General features: G+C 43.4%; 1 pseudogene; it reads left to right on the top strand.

Moving 5' to 3' along the window:
* The first annotated feature begins 256 nt into the window (after nt 1-256).
* LOC133075203 (proton-coupled zinc antiporter SLC30A9, mitochondrial-like) lies at nt 257-21,162 on the top strand (annotated as a pseudogene).
* The last annotated feature ends 226 nt before the right edge of the window (nt 21,163-21,388 follow it).

Below are 21,388 nucleotides of genomic sequence, written 5' to 3'. Positions count from 1 at the left end.
GCCCCGCCCCCCTGGCCCCCTGCCCCGGGAAGTGTGCGGAGCTGGCCCTGCAGTGGCTCTTCTCTGCCATCACCCACGGTCTGCCCCTCCAGCCCGAGCCACCCCCTGCCCTCCCAGCTCTGCCACCTCGGGTGTGACCCAGTCTCCACTTTTCTGCCTAGAGCCTGCCTTTACCGCCTTTGAGGTTGGCAGCAGAGGGAAATCACTGAAGGGATTTTAAGCGAGGAGATGACTTTATTCAGTTCAGTCTTGAAAGATGACTCTGGCCACCGAGCAGAGAGTGGACTGGGTGTGGGCGGAAGCCAGGAGCCTGCGGGTAACCTGACAAAGGTGACAGCACTCGGGAGGGCAGCAGTGCAGAGGGATGAAAGTGGACGCATTCCACAGAGATTAGGACATGACACCCAGAGCCCCGGGAGGTGAACCCCATCGGGCTGGTTGTACAGAAGGAACGCCTGAGGTTCAGAGGCACGACCACTCCCTCAGCACCGTCCACCCTGGAAACCCGGAGAGGGGACCGCCTCCACTCCGGCGCCCACCCCTGCTGACCCCTCGCCTTCTCTCAAGGCCACCTCCGCAGATGAGGCCCCATTGTCCTGACTCTAAACTCTTTCTACTTGAGGCAAAATTGAAACACAATGAGAAATGCAGAAAAACATCGCTGACACCACTGACCTGGCTTCAACCACCGTCCGTCATTTTTAGTCTCCGCAGAACCGTCTCTGTGCACAGAATGTCGATGTCCTGATGTTTCCCTGCATGAAGGCCTGCGCAGGGCTGGGGGCGCTGGGGAGGGAACTGTGGGACCCCCATCCCTGTAGGCTCCTCCCCAGGCGGGGGACAGGAGGACGGTGCTCTTCCCGGGGCTCCTACAGGTGGGCGGGAGGAAGGACAGCGGGGAAGTGGACACAGGAGCAAATGCCCGGGGTCCTGGAGCTGCACACCCGCCCACCTCCACAGGGTCTGGGTTTGCACCAGTGAAGGGGCCTCGGACCCCCTGCTCAGGCCTGTGCAGACCCAGGGCTGTGAAGGCTCCAGACTGCACCCCACAGAGGAGAGGCCATCCCACCCATTGCCAGACCATTTGAGCTCATGGCAGGTGTGCTGTGTGCAAGGTGGGGAAGGCCCAGGTGGGGGGATGAGGGCGGGACCAGGCTGGGGGCGGGGCAGGGCAGAGGGGCGGGGCCAGGGTGGAAGGGCGGGGCAGGCCTGAGAGATGGGGCCTCCACTGTTGTCTTGTGCTGATGGGGGATAAACAGAGTGATGTGCACTTCAGAGGGGTTTCCGTTGGTCTCATAGCCGCTTTCTCACTGCTTCCATCTTCACCTTCTTTATGGGACCTCAAGACAAATGTGGTGAAGTAATCACACTGCACAGATTACGTGTCATTTGTCTGCAGGTGGATTCCATCTGGTTTGATTGTTTCTTTATTCCCCTTTAATCCATTCCTCTTCTGCTCTTAGGAAATCACAAAATTGTGTTTACTACTATTTAATTTTTATTGAATTTTTATGTTATTAATTTGAGTGTGTTTATTGAGACTCTTTCCTAAGATTTCACTCCTAGGAAATCCTTGAACTGTGTTTAATGACTATCTTTTTATTTGAATGTGTTCTTGTAAAATGTCCACTGCTGTTTTGTGGGCATATATTTTAAATAACGATGGCATTGTGTTAATATATTTCATTCTGTTTATGACACTTTATTTTTACAAATAATTATGTTATTTATTTATTTATTTATTCTTGGCTGCATTGGGTCTTCATTGCTGTGCGCGGGCTTTCTCTAGTTGTGGCGAGTGGGGCCTACTCCTCGTTGCGGTGGCCTCTCCTTGCGGAGCACGGGCTCTAGGCGCGTGGGCTTCAGTAGTTGTGGCACGCGGGCTTAGTTGCTCTGCAGCACGTGGCATCTTCTTGGACCAGGGCTCGAACCCGTGTCCAGGGAAGCCCGGAATGTGGGCTCTTAGTTGCAGCATGCGGGATCTAGTTCCCTGACCAGGGATTGAATCCAGGTCCCCTGCACTGGGAGCGTGGAGTCTTAACCGCTGGACCACCAGGGAAGCCCCACAAGTAATTATGTTTTGACCAGATGCTCATGTTGCTAAGTGCACAGTGCCTGCCTTGTTTTCGGGCTGCATCCTGCTCCGAGGCGGGCACCCACCACGTTTTCCCTCCACGTTCCCAGGAAGTCTCCAACTCCCGGCCACCACACGCACGCTCAGAGAACACCCTCTTACACGTCCCTCGTGGGCCTGTGTCAGCATCTCCCCGGGCTTGTGCTTGGGGGCAGGGGAGGGGACCCCCTGCTAATAGAGTTTTCCTGTACTTGGTCTGACTAAATAATGCCAGGTTCCTCTCCAGGATGGCTGCTCCCTCTACCCTCCCGCCTGCCGGGCACTGAGTGCCTGTGTCCCCATCTCCCTGGCAACACTGGCAGTTGCCAGCTTCCTAATTGCTGCCAGTCTATTAGGTGTAAACGGATATCACTTTGCAGGGTTCATTTGCATGTCCCTCATGACCAACAATTTGGAACATCTTGGCATAAGCTTGTTAGTATTTTGAGGTTTCAATCGCTGATGATTATCTGTTAATATCTTCACGTCCATTTCTGGGAATTCGCTCTTTCTCTTGTTGATTTTCACAGTTACATTGTGTATTCTAGTGTTGACTGTTTACCAGTTTCAAGCATTGCAAACATATTCTCCCACCTGTCAGTGGTCTGTTAATTTTGTCCATGATTCCCTTCATGAACAGACATCCTTACTTAGATGTAAGAAAATTAATCATTTAACGATCTGGCTCATACTTTTTAAATTTATTTAAAATATACTTGCCAGCTACATGTTCACCAGCATCCTATATAACCTGCTATTTTATTTCCTTTCCTATGTAGGTTTGTAATCCACCTAGATCCCACCTTTGTTAGCGGTGTGGGCGGGGACTTAGTCTCATTCCTCCGTTTATACACCTGGTTTCCCACCACCAGTTTCATACCACCCATCCTCTGTACCTGTTTGTGGAGCCAATTTCACCACTGTCTTTACAGCCATCCTGTGAACACGTTATTCAGTTTGTTGGTTTTGCTGCAATATTCTAGCTTTTATTGACTGTGCCCCCTTAGGGGGAAGCCAACCAGAATCACACAGAACAATGAAAACATCACCATCAATGACAAAGATGCCTGGCACACGCTCAGCTGCATGCTGGCGGAGGGCACGGCCGTGGGGTCCAGGAGGCCAGCCTGACCTGGACCCCAGAAGCAGATGCTGTGGTGAGGACCGGTGGATGAGCCACGTGGGCAGAGGCTCTCTCGGGAGAGCTGGTGAGGGACCAGGAGCCTGGCTGGGAGGGGACAGAGCCGAGCAAAGTGTGGTGTCCACGTGGCCCTCAGTCTGTGGCCTCAGTGCGACGGTGCCGGAGCAGGGAGTGTCACCACGTCTCTGAGGGGAAGCTCGGGAGCTGAGTCAGACCCCACACCCGACACTGTCATCGGTTAAAGGCAGAGTCGTGATGCTAAGTGTTTAACAATTGTCCCTGTGGGGTGGGGGAGAAGTTCATAGCATTTGTCAATTTTCTGTGGCGTAGATATTTTCCCCCAGGACTCATTTTGAAGCTACCAACTGGCTCATAGAGTTCCTGAAAATTTAAGATGTAAAAATCAGCTCTCACAAGCCGGCATCTGCTGGCCTCAGCCCATTTCACGCCCCTGTGATATGAGCACATCTGGCTCAGCAGCCTGAGGCCGGGCCATGTCCCAAGGGCAGTGCAGGGGCAGCTGGAACAATGGGAGAATGCAGAGCCGAGAGGGTGCTGGGGATGGAGGGGTCCCAAGGAACTGAGTGGAGCTCCAGCCCCCCCTCCCCTGGCTGTGTGCCCTCAGCTTTCACCAGGGTGCTGTGATGCTCACACCAGCTGCTTTTTTTTAAAAAAAATTATGTTTTATTGGGTAACACTGATTTATAACATTATATAAGTTTCAAGTGTACAACACTGTACTTCTACTTCTATATACTCTACAGTGTGCTCACCCCCAAAATTTTAGTCTCCATCCCTCACCATACACTTGATCCCCTCTACCCTCCCTACCCGCCTAACCCCTTTCCCTCTGGTAACCACGACTCTGTTCTCTGTATCTATGTTTCTGTTTTGGTTTGGTTTGTCTTGTTCATTTATTTTGCTTTGTTTCTTTCTTTGTTTGTTTTTGGTTTTTTGGTCTGGTTTGTTTTTGGTCTGGTTTTCAGTGGTGCTGATAACAATGTGGCAGATGCATAAACGCCCAAACTCAGCCCATTCCCCTGAGTTCCAAACTGCAGGGGCTTCTCAGCCCCCGTGGAGGTCGAGGGGCGCTAGAACCTTGGTGCATTATGTTCTACAGAAGCACCAGTGAGCGTGCGGGAAACACACAGTTATTCTTGCTGCCGCCGCTTGGCAGGAGGGAATGGATGAGTATCAGAACTCCCGAGGTGAGCCACAGGAGGGGCGGGTGTCTCAGAGCGCTGCACCTCTTCCCCCGGCATCAGCCGTGCTGGGTCCCAGCACGACCGCCCACATGCTGCATTCTGCTCTTCCCTGGCTCCTGCCTGCAGAGTCGCAAACCTACTCCCAGGCTGCCGTGAACGCCCATGTTCCCAGGAGTGCAGAGGAGGTGGGCTGAGGCTGGCAGAGGGCTCTGGGGGACGTCTGCTGTTACTTGCTTACCCTTCATTGGGTATCAACATGCGGTTCTGCTTGGAGCCCACACCTTACTCATTAGATGCATTTTTTTTTTAATTGAAGTATAGTTGATTTACAATGTTGTGTTAGTTCCCGGTGTACAGAAAAATTGTTCCGTTATATATATATATATATATTCTTTTTCAGATTCTTTTCCATTATAGGTTATTACAAGCTATTGACTATAGTTCCCTGTGTTATGCAGTAGGTCCGTGTTGTTTATTTTATATACAGTAGTTCGTATCTGCTAGTCCCAAACTCCTAATTTATCCCTCCCACCACCCCTCCCCCTTGGTAACCATAAGTTTGTTTTCTATGTCTGTGAGTCTGTTTCTGTTTTGTAAATAAGTTCATTTGTATCATATTTCAGGTTCCATATATAGCTGATATCATATGACATTTGCCTTTCTCTGACTTAGTATGATCATCTCCAGGTCCATCCATGTTGCTGCAAATGGCATTATTTCATTCTTTTTTATGGCTGAGTAATATTCCATTGTGTGTGTGTGTGTGTGTGTGTGTGTGTATCACATCTTCTTTATCCATTCCTCTGTTGATTGAATTTTAGGTTGTTTCATGTCTTGGCTATTGTAAATAGTGCTGCTATGAACATTGGTGTGCATGTATCTTTTCTATATCTCTGGATATATGCCCAGGATGGGATTGATGGATCATATGGCAACTCTTTTTCAGATTTTTAAGGAACCTCCATACTGTTCTCCATAGTGGCTGCACCAATTTACATTCCCACCAACAGTGTAGGAGGGTTCCCTTTTCTCCATACCCTCTCTAGCATTTGTTATTTGTAGACTTTTTAATGATGGCTATTCTGACTGGTGGGAGGTTTTCCTCATTGTGGTTTTGATTTGCATTTCGCTAATAATTAGCAAAGTTGAGCATCTTTTAATGTGCCTATTGGCCAACTGTATGTCTTCTTTGGAGAAAGAAGTATTTCCACACTGACCTTGGGAACTTCTGTGTTTCCTCTGGTGTGCGTACTTTTTTGTTTGTTTGTTTTGTTTTTTTGTTTTGTTTTGTTTGTTTGTTTTTTTATACTGCAGGTTCTTATTAGTCATCAATTTTATACACATCAGTGTATACATGTCAATCCCAATCGCCCAATTCAAGGTGTGCGTACTTTTAACTTGTATGTCTTTCTAATTCCCCAGCTCTCTATACTCTGATCAGGGATGCCTCCATACTTACTCTGGTGTGTATAACCTGAACATATATGTCTCCTTAATTAATAAACAATTGTGTGTACATTTACAAAGAATGTCTTTCTTTTTCTCCACATCTGACTACTCTTAACCTGGATTGTCTCTACCCAGGAGTGTCTATCCTGACCTGGGTGTCACTCCAGTTTCACAGGTGTGTCTCTACTGAACTGGATTGTCTCTAATTCCTAGTCTACCTAGTTTTTCAGGTGTGTCTGCTCTGACCTTGGTTGTACTCCTTATTCCCCAGGTATGTCTGCACTCACATGGGGTGTCTCCATAATTCCCAAGGTGAGTTTAATATGACCCAGTATGATCCCTACATCCCAGATATGTCTACCCTGACTTAGAATTTCTCTCTAAACCCCAAAACTACTATTCCTACCTGGGAGATGTACCTGGTTCCACTGGTGTGTCTACTTTGACCAGTGAGGTTTTCCTGTAACATGGGTGTGTTACTTTGACCTGGTATATCTGCCTAATTCCCCAAGTGTGTCTATACTGATGAGGATGTCTCTCTAATTCCCAAGATGTTTCTATTATAAACTGGGGTTTTGATCTAGTTGCCCAGGAATGCCTAAACTTAAAAATTATTTCTCCAAAATTCCCCAGCTGTATCTAACTAAAGACTTGAAACTCATTAGGGGTGACCTTATATGTTTCAAAATATCTAAAATTACAATAAGAATCTATAAACTCTTTACCAGAGTTATATATTAAACAATTGCATAGCCTTAAACTATTTACTATCTGAACAAGAAGAAATACACATTATTGCTAATACATCATGTTTTGCTGATATAAGTAACTCAGAAAAATCAGAAACCATTAAAAATTATGCAAAACAATGAAGATTGACTTTAAAAATTAAAAACTGAATCCATTTATAACCCATTTGATATATTTTTTTAACATCTTTATTGGAGTATAATTGCTTTACAATGGTGTGTTAGTTTCTGCTGTATAAGATAGTGAATCAGCTATACATTTACATATATCTCTATATCTCCTCCCTCTTACGTCTCCCTCCCACCTTCCCTATCCCACCCCCCTAGGTGGTCACAAAGCACCAAGCTGATCTCCCTGTGCTATGCGGCTGCTTCCTACTAGCTATCCATTTTACATTTGGTAGTATATATAAGTCCATGCCACTCTCTCACTTTGTCCCAGCTTACCCTTCCCCCTCCGTATGTCCACAAGTCCATTCTCTATATGTCTGTGTCTTTATTCCTGTCCTGCCCCTAGGTTCTTCATAACCATTTTTTCTTTTAGATTTCGTATATATGTGTTAGCATACAGTATTTGTTTTTCGCTTTCTGACTTACTTCACTCTGTATGACAGACTCTAGGTCCATCCACCTCACTACAAATAACTCAATTTCGTTTCTTTTTATAGCTGAGTAATATTCCATTGTATATATGTGCCACATCTTCTTTATCCATTCATCTGTTGATGGACACTTAGGTTGTTTCCATGTCCTGGCTATTGTAAATAGAGCTGCAATGAACATTGTGGTACATGACTCTTTTTGAATTATGGTTTTCTCAGGGTATATGCCCAGTAGTGGGATTGCTGGGTCGTATGGTAGTTCTCCAGTTGATATTTTAGTTGTTTAAATTTGGGCAAATGTACACCTTGGCTTTGGAGTATCTTTTCAAACACTTGATATTATCCTCCTATTAATCATATTAATAATATCCCTTTTGTGTTGTATTTTCTCATGTGTCCTCGGTGCTTTTCAGCAGTCACTGACTAATCAAATGATCTCCATGTGAATCGAAAAACAAAAACTACATGAACAAGAATCATCAGAAGAACCTACTGAGATTCTGGTTCATGATCTTCAGATGTCCACAGAGGGAAGTTAAAAAAAAAAAGTGTAGATATTTTAGAATGTTTTTGAACTTAATTGACTACCAGTTTAAAACAAGTAGGTTTAGGGCAATATATATGAACCACATGGTAACCACAAATCAAAAGCCTACAACAGATACTCAAAAACTAGAGAGAAAGGAACTCAAGCATACTACTAAAGAAAATAATCAGACCACAAGGGAAGAAACTAAAAGAAGAAGAAAAGGTCATTAAAGAACTACAGAAACAACTAAAACACAAGTAACAAAATTGCAATAAGTACATACCTAACAATAATCACTCTACATGTCAATGGACTAAATATTCCAATCAAAAGACAGAGTGGCTGATTGGATAAAAACCAAAACCCATCTATAGGCTGCTTACAAGAGACTCACTTAAGAACTAAAGACACACACAGACTGAAAGTGAGGGGATGGGAAAAATTATCTTATTCAAATGGAAACGACAAGGAAGTGGGGAGAGCAATATTCATATAAGACAAAATGGACATTAAAACAAAGTCTATAACAAAACACAAAGAAGGGCATTATAAAATGATAAAGGGGTCCTTATAAGAAGAGGATATAACACTTATTAACATATTTGCACCTAATATAGGAGCACCTAAATATAAAGCAAACATTGACAGACATAAAGGGAGAAATTGCCAATAGTACAATAATAGTAGGGGACTTTAACACCCCACTTATGGGACTTCCCTGGTGGCACAGTGGTTAAGAATCCACCTGCCAATGCAGGGGACACAGGTTCGAGCCCTGGTCCAAGAAGATCCCACATGCCACGGAACAACTAAGCCCGTGCGCCACAACTACTGAGCCTGTGCTCTAGAGCCTGCAAGACACAACTACTGAGCCCACGTGCCACAACTACTGAAGCCCGCATGCCTAGAGCCCATGCTCTGCAACAAGAGAAGCCACCTCAATAAGAAGCCCACACACCGAGTAGTAGCCCCTGCTCACCGCAACTAGAGAAACCCCGCATGCAGCAACGAAGACCCAACACAGCCAAAAATAAATAAATAAATAAATAAAAAAATTTTAAAAACACCCCACTTACTTCAATGGGCAGATCATCCAGACAGAAAATCGATAAGGAAACTGTGGTCTTGAATGACACATTAGACCAGTAGGACTTAATAGATATCTACAAGACGTTCCACCCAAAGAGAGCAGGTACACATTCTTTTCAAGTACACGTGGAATGATCTCCAAGATAGATCACATGCTAGGCCACAAAAGAAGTCTCAACAAATTTAAGAGGATAGAAATTATAACAAGCATCTTTTTCTGACCACAATGGTATGAAACTAGAAATCATTACAGGAAGAAAAATGGGAAAAACACAACATGTGGAGACTAAACAACATAATACTAAAAAATCAATGGGTCAGTGAAAAAAATCAAAGAAATCAGAAAATACCTTGAGACAGTCTCTTCAATAAGCGGTGCTGGGAAAATTGGACAGCTACATGTAAAAGAATGAAATTAGAACATTTTCTACACCATATACAAAAATAAACTCAAAATGGTTGAAGACCTAAATGTAAGATAGAAACCATAAAACTCCTAGAAGAAAACATAGGCAGAACACTCTTTGACATAAATCATAGCAATATTTTTGGATCTGTCGCCTAAGGCAAAGGAAACAAAAGTACAAATAAACAAATGGGACCTAATTAAACTTAAAATCTTTTGCACAGGAAAGGAAGCCATTGGCAAAATGAAAGACAGCTTACTGAATGGGAAAAAATATTTGCAAATGATATGACTGATAAGAGGCTAATATCCAAAAATATATAAACAGCTCATACAACTCAATATCAAAAAAACAAACGACCCAACTTAAAAATGGGCAGAAGACCTAACAGACATTTTTCCAAAGAAGATATACAGATGGCCAATATTGCTAATCATCAGAGAAAGACAAATCAAAACCACAATGGCTACCACCTCACACCTGTCAGAATGGCTGTCATCAAAAAGTCTACAAATAACAAATGTTGGCAAGGATATGGAGAAAAGGGAACCCTAGTACACTGTTGGTGTGAATGTAAATTGGTGCAACCACTATGGAAAATAGTATGGAGGTTTCTCAAAAACTAAAAATAGAACTACCATATGACCCAGCAATTCCACTCCTGGGTATATATCTGAAGAAAATGAAAACACTAATTTAAAAAGATATATTCACCCCAATGTTCATAGCAGCATTATTTACAATAGCCAAGATATGAAAGCAACCTAAATGTCTATTAACAGATGAATAGATAAAAAAGATGTGATATATATATGTATGTGGTATTTATAGCACTTATTATATATATCTAGTGTATAGTATATATATATACATATATACATGTATATAGATAGATATATAGCATGGAATATTACTCTGCCATTTGCAACAACATGAATGGACCTAGAGGGTATTAAGCTTAGTGAAATAAGTCAAACAGAGAAAGACAAGTACTGTATGTTATGACTTATATCTGGAAACTAAAAAATAAAACAAATTAATATAATAAAACAGAAAGAGACTCATAGATACATAGAACAAACTAGTGGTTACCAGTGGGGAGAGGGAATGGGGGAGGGGCAAGATAGGGGTAGGGGATTAAGAGGTACAAACTACTGTGTTAAATAAATAAGCTACAAGGGTATATTGTACAGTGCAAGGAAATATAGCCATTATTTTATAATAACTTTAAATGAATTATAATCTATAAAAAATAATGAATCACCATGTTGTACATCTGAAACTAGTGCAATATTTAAATCAACTATACTTCAATTTTTAAAAAAGACTCATAGTTATGTAACCAAAATTTAAAACTGTCCTGATTCCAGAAATTCTGACTCTGATTTTGAACAAAACTCAAGCTTGTTCATGTCAGAATGACATTACAGCTTTCAAGCTAATCAGCTACAATCAAGTAAGCTCATGTAATGAAAAGAGACGTAAGTTTCTGGTAACCAAGCACAATAGAAAACAATGAACGTACTTTCACGTTCATGCTTTATAAGCTATCTGTAACTACTGAGAGTCAAGTTTCTCAGCCATTTCAATTTGGATGTTTCCCTGTTTCCAAAAACTTTTCTTCTCTCTCAATAAAATATTCATATAAAGAAAAATTCACTAAATTTACTTTTAATAGTAGACATACCTGGGATTAGAAAGACATCTCAGGTTAGTATAGACACATCAGGTGAAGGAGGGAGACACCACAGATCAGGGCAGTTAAACATGCAGAACAAAGGAGACATCCTACAATAAGGTGGACATCCCTGGGGAACTAGGGAGACATCACAGGTGAGAGGTAAGACACCTGTGGAAATAGAGAGACATCTAAGGTCAAGGTAGACACACCAAGGGAATTAAGGGAACAACTCAGGTCAGAGTAGACATAACTGGGGAATAACAGAGACATCCCAAGTCAGGGTTGACAAGCTGGGAGAATTAGCAAGACATTAAAGGTTAGGGGAGACACATCTGGGAAATTATTGTGACATCCCAGGTCAAGGTAGAAACTCATATGGAATAAGGGAGACATCTCACATCAGTGTAAACACATCTTAGGAAATAGGGAGATATACCAGTTCAGTGTAGACATACCTGAGGAATTAGGTGAGACATTATTGATAATACAACTGGGGAATAAAGGAGACTTCCCAGGCCAGTGTAGACACATCTGGGGATTTAGAGAGATATCTGAGGTTAGAATAGAGACATATGGGGAAGAAAAAAAGGACACATGCCAGGTAAGGGTAGACACACCTGGTGAACTAGAGAGATAATCCAGCTCAGAATAGTTACACTTGGGGAGTTAAGGTGACATCCCTGGTTATGATTGACATTTCAGTGGAAGAGAGAAGACATTCCTTGTTGGGGAAGACACACTTGGGGAAATAAAAAGACATCACAGGTCATAGAAGACAAATCTGTGGAATCAGACATCTTAGATTACTGCTGACACACAAGCGTATTTAGGCAGGCATCAAAATTAGGATAGATGCACCTGAAAATTTGGTGAAACATTCCAGTTCTGTGTAGACAAACCTAAAGAATTAGGGAGCCATTCCAGGTCAGGGTAGAAACACATGGGGAATTAGAGAGTCTTCCTTGTCAGTGTAGACATATCTAGGGCATTAATGAAACATTCTAGGTCAGAACAGATATTAGATATCCCAGGTGAGTATAGACACACCAGGGTAATTAGAGAGATGAACCAGAATTGAGGTAAGAAGTAAATGGGCCCCTGGGCAGAGAAGCTGGTGTCGGTCAAGCAGAGTAAATTGCAGCTTTGTTTTCCCCGGACACTCCAAGAATAAAGTTAATGGCAGGAGCTGAGCCCTGCTGGAGTAAAGAGATAAGACGACCACATCTGCCACTCCTGAGGTCAAGGAAACCTCCCTGACTGTACATGCGTAGGAAGGCTCCTCAGGGGTCAAAAAGGGCGGGGGCGCCATCCCGTAATAGGCGTTGTCAAGCCTCCCACAGGCCTCTATGCTGGATCCATCTTGGCAAAAATATGCACACGCATATTGGGAGAGGCCTAGGACATGTCAGGTGTGGAAAAGAAACAAGATATCTGGTCAAAGATACACAAAGACCCAGAAGAACTGCCCCTTTATAAATGATTTAACCACCTCTTTATTGCGTTCCTCCTCATTAGGGAGAATGCCCACACCACTTCTCTGCCTTGCTTCTGTCTTAAATAAACTGTTTCTCTGTGTGCTCTCCTACATGTCGTGCTATGTCTCTGATAATAAATTTTGTACCTGTTTTTGCAGTTTTTGCCTTTTTGAGAAATGCATTTTTCAAATGGGGCAAGAGCCAGTGCAACTTTGTCTCTAGCCTCTAGTCCCTGGTGGACCAGTGGCTAGGATTCCTGGTTTTCAATCAGGCTATCCAGGTTCAATTCCTGGGCAGAAAACTAAGATCCTGCTTCAAGACCATTCACTGCTGTCTCTCCAAAAACAGAATCAGGGTTGACACATCTGGGAAAATAGGGAATCATCCCAGGCCAGTGAAGACATACCTGGGGATAAGACATCCCAAGCCAGACTAGACACACCTTTGGTATTAGGGAGATATCCAAGGTTACTACAGAAATACCTGGGTAATCAGGGATACATCCAAGTTCAAGACAGACACACCTAGTGACTAGAGAAAAATCCCAGGTCAAAGTAGAAACACCTTGTGAATTAGGGAGACATCCCAAGTCAGTATTCTCAAAACTAGGGTATTGGGGGACACTCCAGGTCAGTGTAGATATACCTGGGGAACTTGAAAGATGTGTTAGGTTCAAGTAGATGAACCTAGGGGATTAAGGAGAGACCCCCATTAAGTATAAACCCCCCCCCCCAGGTAATAGGGAGACATGCTGGGTAAGAGTAGACACACCTGGGGAATTAGAGAGACATCCCAATTCAGCATAGACATACCTGGGGGTTGGCAGACATCCAGAATCAGGGTAGACACACCTGAGGAGTTAGAGAAGTATCCAGGGCTAGTACAGACACACCTGAGCAATTATGGAAACATCCCAGGTCAGGATAAACACACCTGGGGAATTTGGGATATATCCCAAGTCAGGGTAAACACACTTGTTGAATTAGGAGACATCCCAGGTTACAGTAGAGACACATGGTGAATAAGAAAGACATCTCAAATTAGAGTAGGCAAACATTTAGAAATAGGGAGACATCAAGGTGAGAGTGGAAATTATAGAGACAGTAGAGGTCACTGTACACCTTAGAAATTATGGAGACACACCAAGTCAAGGTAGACACTACTGGAAAATTAGATAGTGTACCATGTCATAACAGACACCTGAGAAATTAGGTATACATCCCAGATCAGTGTGGACACACTAGAGATTTAGGAGGTCATCTAGGGCTAGTGGAGACACACCTGGAAAACTGAGACACTCCAGATCAATATAGACACACCTGGGTAAGTAAGGACAGCAACAAATTCAAATAAGCCATACCTGGGGAATACAGAGATTTCCCAGGTAAAAGAAGAAACATTTGGAAAATTAGGGAGACATCACAGTTCAGAGTAGACATACCTAGACAAATAGGGTAAAACCCTAAGTCAGAATGGTCATGCCTGGCGAGTTAGGGACACATCTCAAGTCAGCTTAGATTCATTAGGGAATTAAGTATATATATCCCAGGCCAGTAGTTACACAACTGGGGCACTGTTGAGAAGGCCAGAGCAGGGAAGACACACCTGGGGAATAAGGGCGTTATCTTAGTTTGAATAGACACACCCAGAGAATTAGAGCAACATTCCAGCTAAGAGTTGTAAACCAAAACACCTAGAGAGATATCACAGGACAAGTCTGACACACTGGAAAACCAAGGAGACATTCCATTTCAGGGTAGACACATCTTTACAAACAGAGGGGAAAAAAACAGGTTAGAGCAGAAACACCTGGAGACTTATGTAGATATCCCAGGTCAGAGAGGATACACCAGAGGAAATAGAGACATCCCAGGTCAGTGTAGACTCACCTGAGGAATTAGGGAACCATCTGAGGTCAGTGTAAACACACCTTTGGATCTATGAAGATACATCATGACACAGTAGACATACCTAGGAAACAAGGGGACATCCCAGGCAGTGTAGCCATATCTCAAAATATGAGACATCCAGATCATAAATGGCACACCTGGAGATTTAAGGGAGATAGCCGAGATCACTACAGACACACATCGGGGAAAAGGGTTAACATCCAAGGTTAGGGGAGACACTCATGGGGAATTAGACATTCTAAATCAGAGTAGACTGGGAGAATTTGAGAAACACCCAGGTCAAAGAAGACACATCTGGGGAAATAGGTAGAATTTCAGACTAGAATGGACACAACTGGGGAGATATGGAGACAAGTCAGTATATACACTCCTGAGGGAATTAAGAGACATTATATGTCACTAGACTCACTGGAGAACTAGGGAGACATCCAAAGTCATAGTTAGATGGGGAATTAGGGTCACATCCTAGGTCACAGCAGACATATTTGGGGGAAAGGGAGACATCTCATGTCAGCATAGACACTATTGAGAAATAAGGATACATGCCAGTCAGAGAAGATGCACTTAGTGAATTTGGGAGACATATAATGTCAGGGTTGACACACCTGGGGAATGAGGAAGACATCTCAAGACAGGGTAAATCAAACTGGGGAACTAGAGAGAGATCCCAGGTCAGGGTAGACACATATGGTTTATTATGTAGACATACCTGGTCAGGGATGACAACCTAAGATATTAGGCAAACATCAATAAACATCCCAGCTAAATATAGACACTCAAGGAATTCAGGAGTTACCCAAGTTCATTGTGGGCACAACTGGAGAATTAGGGAAACATCTTTGGTCAGTGTAGATATTACAGAGGTTTTAGGGAGCCATTCCAGGTCAAGTAAACACACTGGGGAACTAGAGACTTACCAGTTCAGAGTAGACACACCTGGGGAATTAAGAAGACAGCAAAGGTCAATATAGACACCCTTAAACAATTAAGATACATCCCAGGTCTGGGTAAACACACCTGGGGAATTAGGGAAACAGGTCATGGTAGAAAAACCTGAAAATTTAGAAAGACAACCAACATCAGGGTAGACACAACTGGGGAATTACGGAGACATCCCAAATCAGGTATGAAATTCTAGGGACTTTGTGAGACATCCCAAGTCAAGATAGACAAAACTGTTATTAGGGGGACAACCAATATCAGGGTAGAAATATCTTTGAAATTAGGGAGATAACCCAAATAAGTTTGGACAGATCTGGGGAACTAGGAAGAAATTCCAGGTCTGAGAAGAGAAACCTGGGAAAGTAGTGAGACATCCCAGGTCAGGATAAACAACCTGGGGAATTAGGGAGCTATCCAAGCTCAGAATAGACACATACACTTGGGTAATCAGGGATAATTCATTGGTCAAAGTAGGCACAGCTGATGAATTAGAAAGACATCCCAGTTCAGTGTAGACACATCAGGATAACTAGGCAGATATCCAAAATTAGGGTGGACACATCTGGTGAATGAGAGAAACATCACAGGTCAATGTAAAGACAACTGAAGAACTGGGGAGACATACAAGATAAGGGTCAACAGCCCCGGGAATTAGGAGACGTTGCAGGTCTAAGTAGACACACTAAGGGAATTAGAGAGACATCCCCGGTCAGTGTAGACTTACCTAGGTAATTAGGAACATACTAGGTCAGAGCAGAAACGCATGGAGAATTAGGGAAACATCCAAGGTCAGGATAGACACACCTGAGGATTTAGGGAGACATCTCAGGACAAATTAGACACATTGAAGTATTAGAGACACCTCAGGTCAGATTACACACAATAGAGAATTAGGAAGTCGTGCCACATCAAGAGTAGACACATTTAGAGAATTAGTGAGACATGACTGGTCAACGTGGACACACCTAGGTAATTAGGTATATACCCCAGATAAATAGACATATCTGGGGATACAGAGTTGTAGATGCAACTCAGGAATTATGGAGACATCTCAGGCTAAGGTAGACAAATCTGAGAAAATGAGGATACATCCCAGATCAGGGTAGACACAACTAGGTAATTAGGAAGACATCACAGGTCAATATAGACAAAAGTAGGGATATAGAGAGACATCACAGGTCACTGTAGACACATCTGGATTACAACTGTTATATCCCAGATCAGGTTAGACATACATATGGAAGTAGGGAGATATCTCAGTCAGAATAGTCAAAACTGGGGTAGTGAGTCAAAACTCACAAATATGCACAACATGAAAAAGATTCTAGGACACAGTATACAAACCTGGGGAATTAGGGACACATCCCAGGTCAGTGTAAACACATCCTGGTAATTAGGAATATATCCCTGGTCAGTGTAGAAAAATAGGGAATAAGGGATAAAACTCATATCCCAGTAGACACATTTGGAAACAATCCAGATCAGTGTAGACACCTGAGGCATCCAAGGTCAAAGGACACACCTAGAGAACTAGGAAGGCATCCCAGGTCAGAGTTGGGAAATTCTGGGAAATTAGGCGGTCAGACCAGGTCAGCGTAGACAAATCAGGGAATTAGGAAAACATTCTAGGTCAGTGTACACATTTAGGGAATTACTGAGACATCCCAGGTGAGCATAGACACACCTGGGGGATTCGAGAGACAACCCACATGACACCCCTGGAGTATTAGGGAGCTATCCCAGGTCAAAGTAGACTCACCTGGATCATTACTGAGATCCCAAATTAGTGTAGACAAACCTGTGCAATTAGAGACGTCTGCATCAGTGTAGACACAATTGGGAAATTGGGAAGACATCCCAGGCCAGATATGCACACTGAGTGAATTAGCAACACAACCCAGGTCAGTTTGTACACACACGGTATACTAAGGAGACATCCCAAGTCAACACAGACACAGGAAGGACTAGGGAGTTATCCAGGTCAGAGTAAACACACCTGGGAAGCTAATGAGTCATCTCAGTCAGTGTAGACACACATGGGCAATTAGGCTGTTAACCCATGACAGAGAAGAAACTCCAGGGAATTAGGGAACCATTCATGGTCAGAGTAGACACCCCTGAGGAAATAGAGTTATCCCAGGTCACAATAGACACACTTGGGAAATTAAGAAAGCTTTCAGGTCAAGGTAGACGTGCCTAGGCAATCAGAGAGACATCCTAGGACATAGTGGACACACCAGGGTATTTAAGGAAACATCCAGGTCAGTGAGTCACACCTAGGGAATTAAGGAGACATCACTGGTCAAAGTAGACACACCTGGGAAATAAGGGGGAAATTGCAGGTCAGTGTAGACACATCTGGATAATTAGGAAAAATCCCAGGCCAGAGTAAGCGAGTCTGAGGAATACGGGAAACATTCAATGTCAGGGTAGGCATAGCTGGGGAATTAAGAAGACGTGCCAGGCAAAGGTAGACAATCCTGAGTACCTAAGGAGATATCCCATGTCAGAAGAGACATCCTTGAGGTTTCATAGAAATACAGGTCAGCAAAAACATATGGGAAATAAGGGAGACATTCCGTGTCAGTGTAGGCACACTGGAGGGACTAGGGAAACCTCCCAGGTCAGTGTAGACACTTCTGAAGAATAAGGGTATAATAGCAGATCAGAGTCGACATATTGGGGAATCAGGAAGATTTCCCAGGTCAAAGTAAACACACCTGGGGAACTGGGGAGACATCCCAGGTATAGATACACCTGGGGAAATTTAGTAACATCCTAGGTGAGGGCAGACACACCTGGGAAACAAGATAGGCATGCCAGGTCAGGGTAGACACACCTGAGGAACATAGGAGCCTTCCCAGAAGACAGTAGACACATCCATATCTTAAGGTGTGTAACTTGTTCAGAGAAGACACATCTGGAGAATTAAGGAGACATCATTGGTTAGTTTAGACAAAGTGGGGAATTAGGAAGACATCCAAATCAGGGTAGAAGCCCTTGGGGCATTATAGAAACATACCAGTTCAGTGTAGAAACATGTGGGAATAAGGGAGATACACAAAGTCGGTGTAGACAGACCCGTGGAATTAGGGAGACATCCCAGGGCAAAATAGTAGCACCAGAGCAATTACGGAAACAACCCTGGTAAAGTAGACACACCCATGAATTAGGAAATCCCAGGTCAGAGTACACACATCCAAATTAGGGAGATCTCTCATGTCAGAGAGAACACCCGTGGGAAATAAGGGAGACATTCTAGGTCAGTGTAGATGTGCCTGAAAAATTAGGGAGGCATCCTGGGTCAGTGTAGACACACAAAGATTAAAAAGAAGATAGTTCAGGGGAGACATCTCAGGACAAGGTAGAAACACATGGAAAAGTAGGGAGATATTCCAGGTCGGAGCATACACACCTTGTGAATTAGGGAGACATCTCACATCAGGAAAGACACACTTGGGGAATATGGGAGACATCCTTTGTCAGAGTAGACATTCCTGAAAATCATGGAAATAACCACAGTCAGAAACCACAACTCAGAAAATAAAGGGACTTCCCAGTTCAGTGTACATGCACTTGGGGAATAAGAGAGATATCCCAGGTAATAGTAGACATACCTGGGAATTAAGGAGACTTCCTAGCTCAGGGTAGACATACCTGGGAACTAGGGAGACATCCCAGGTCAGGGTAAACACATCTGGGGAATTAGGGAGACATGCAAGGTCAGCATAGGTAAAACTGGATTATTAGGGAGGCATCCAAGGTCATAGTAGAAACATCTGGGGAATTAGCAAGACCTCCCAGGTCAGGTAGTCACACTGGGAAGTAAGGAACATCACAGATCTGGGTAAATATGCCTGTAGAATTATACACACATCCCACTTCACTGTAGATGAACCCGGGAAATTAGGGAGACATATCAGGTCAGTGTAGACACAACTAGGGAATTAGAGAAAGAGCCCAGGTTGAAGTAGTCACACCTGGGGAATTATGGAACCATCCTAGGTTGGGTTGACACACCTGGGGAACTAGAGAGGCATCCCAGAAAGAGTAAAGCAGTTGGGGAATTAAGGAGAAATTTCGGGTTAGAGTAGACGCTTCTGGGGAAATAGGGAGGCGTCCCAGGTAAGCTTAGACATACTTGGGTGATTTGGGAGAAATCTTATTCAGTGGAGACAAAGGGTGGTATTAGGGTGACATCCCAGATCAAAGCAGACACATGTGGGGAATTAGGGCAGAGGCCACAGGTCAGGGTAGACACACATGGGTAATTAGGGAGACATGCCAGGCTAGAGCAGACACCTCAGGAATAAGGGGGTATTCCCAAATCAGAGTCTTCACACCTAAGAAATAAGGAAGATGTCCCAGGACAGTGTGGACACACTTTCTCTGATTCTTCCTGTACTGCTCCCCGTGCACATGGAGTTTAAATTCTCCTCAGATAGGCTGTCCTTTTTAAGGGTAACATCTGGTCATTTGGGATCTTCGAAACATCTGGAAGTCTGTAATGGCTAGAGAATCTAATCTCAAAACACTACAGTTGATAAAGCTTCAGGAGACGAATACCATAAGCTGCCTCTTCACCTCCTTTACTCGTGGGACCAGCTCATTACAGAATGCGCAGTTGTCATGGTAACAGGTGCCAGACAGGAGGCAAAAATTCCAAAAAGCTTGGAGAAGATAGTTTTATAAGTCACTCCGGGCTGCCAGTGACTTAAACCTGATTCTTTCTCACTTAAGCAGCAAACAAGGTGTTTTTTTTTTTGCTTGCATTTTTGAAAAGGCCACGTTAGTACCAATTCCAGGCAGAGCTGCAGTCAGGGCTCAGTAGTATCATGAGGCCCACAGTCTCTTTAGCACATAGTTCTGCCTTCTTGATTAAAGTCATTGTCAAGCTTCACGTGTCATCACCTGAAAGGTTCAAGCTCAGATCATCATTAATATCAGCAGGCCTAGACTTTAAACAAAAAAATTACCAGTCATTTTACGAAAAATACTACGCAAGAAGAATTATTGAAACAAGAAGTTCAATAACATACTGTTTTCCACAGTGACTGCACCAATTTACATTCCCACCAACAGTGTGGGAGGGTTCCCTTTTCCCCACATCCTCACTGTAGTTGGTTAATTTTAATGAACAGGGAGTTAACCCCACAAAGCAATAAAGCCACGACCTCCCCCCAGACAGAGGCTCCCCTCAGCAGGAACCAGGATTCTCAGCATCTGCTTCCCCTGCCCCAGCCTTGTTGCTGTAAATGAGCTTCGTAAGTGTGCTCGGGCCAAAGGAATGTCATTTTACAAGTAGGTAACAGAAAGTCGTGATCCTAATACAAATGTTATATTATTGGAGGATACTGCAGCAGTATTGGGAGTGACAATAGCAGCCACTTGTATGGGCCTTACTTCTATAACAGGCAATCCACTGTATGACAGCCTAGGTTCTTTGGGTGTGGGCACCTTATTAGGTGTGGTCTCAGCATTCCTCATCTACACTAACACAGAAGCACTCTTAGGGCGATCCATCCAGCCAGAACAAGTACAACTTGTTCTTACTTGAACTCCTGGAGAATGACCCATCAGTAAGGGCAATTCATGATGTTAAAGCCACAGATCTAGGATTAGGGAAGGTAAGATTTAAGGCAGAAGTAGATTTCGATGGACGAGTTGTTACAAGATCATATTTGGAAAAACAAGATTTTGACCAAATGCTACAAGAAATTCAAGAAGTGAAGACTCCTGAAGAACTAGAGACCTTTATGCTTAAACATGGAGAAAATATGATTGATACTTTAGGAGGTGAAGTAGATAGACTTGAGAAGGAACTGAAAAAACGAAATCCTGAAGTTTGACATGTAGGTTTGGAGATATGATAAACTTGATGGAATGAATCACCTTGGAGGGAGCCTTGGAAACAAGTTTGCCAAGACTACTTTCCCACACTGAAGGGGTCAATGCCATTCAGAAGCCGTTTTGTTTTGTTTTAAGATAGAGGAAATATTTATGTAAAGGACAATTCAACAGTCCACAGAACTAAAACAACTTCTCACCTCTAAGAGACATATTACAAGTTGAATCAATTTGGAAACATGTTTTTAT

The sequence above is a fragment of the Eubalaena glacialis genome, chromosome 15 (assembly GCF_028564815.1).
Source record: "Eubalaena glacialis isolate mEubGla1 chromosome 15, mEubGla1.1.hap2.+ XY, whole genome shotgun sequence".
NCBI classification, from domain to species: domain Eukaryota; kingdom Metazoa; phylum Chordata; class Mammalia; order Artiodactyla; family Balaenidae; genus Eubalaena; species Eubalaena glacialis.
This window is presented reverse-complemented; position numbering and strand designations above follow the sequence as displayed.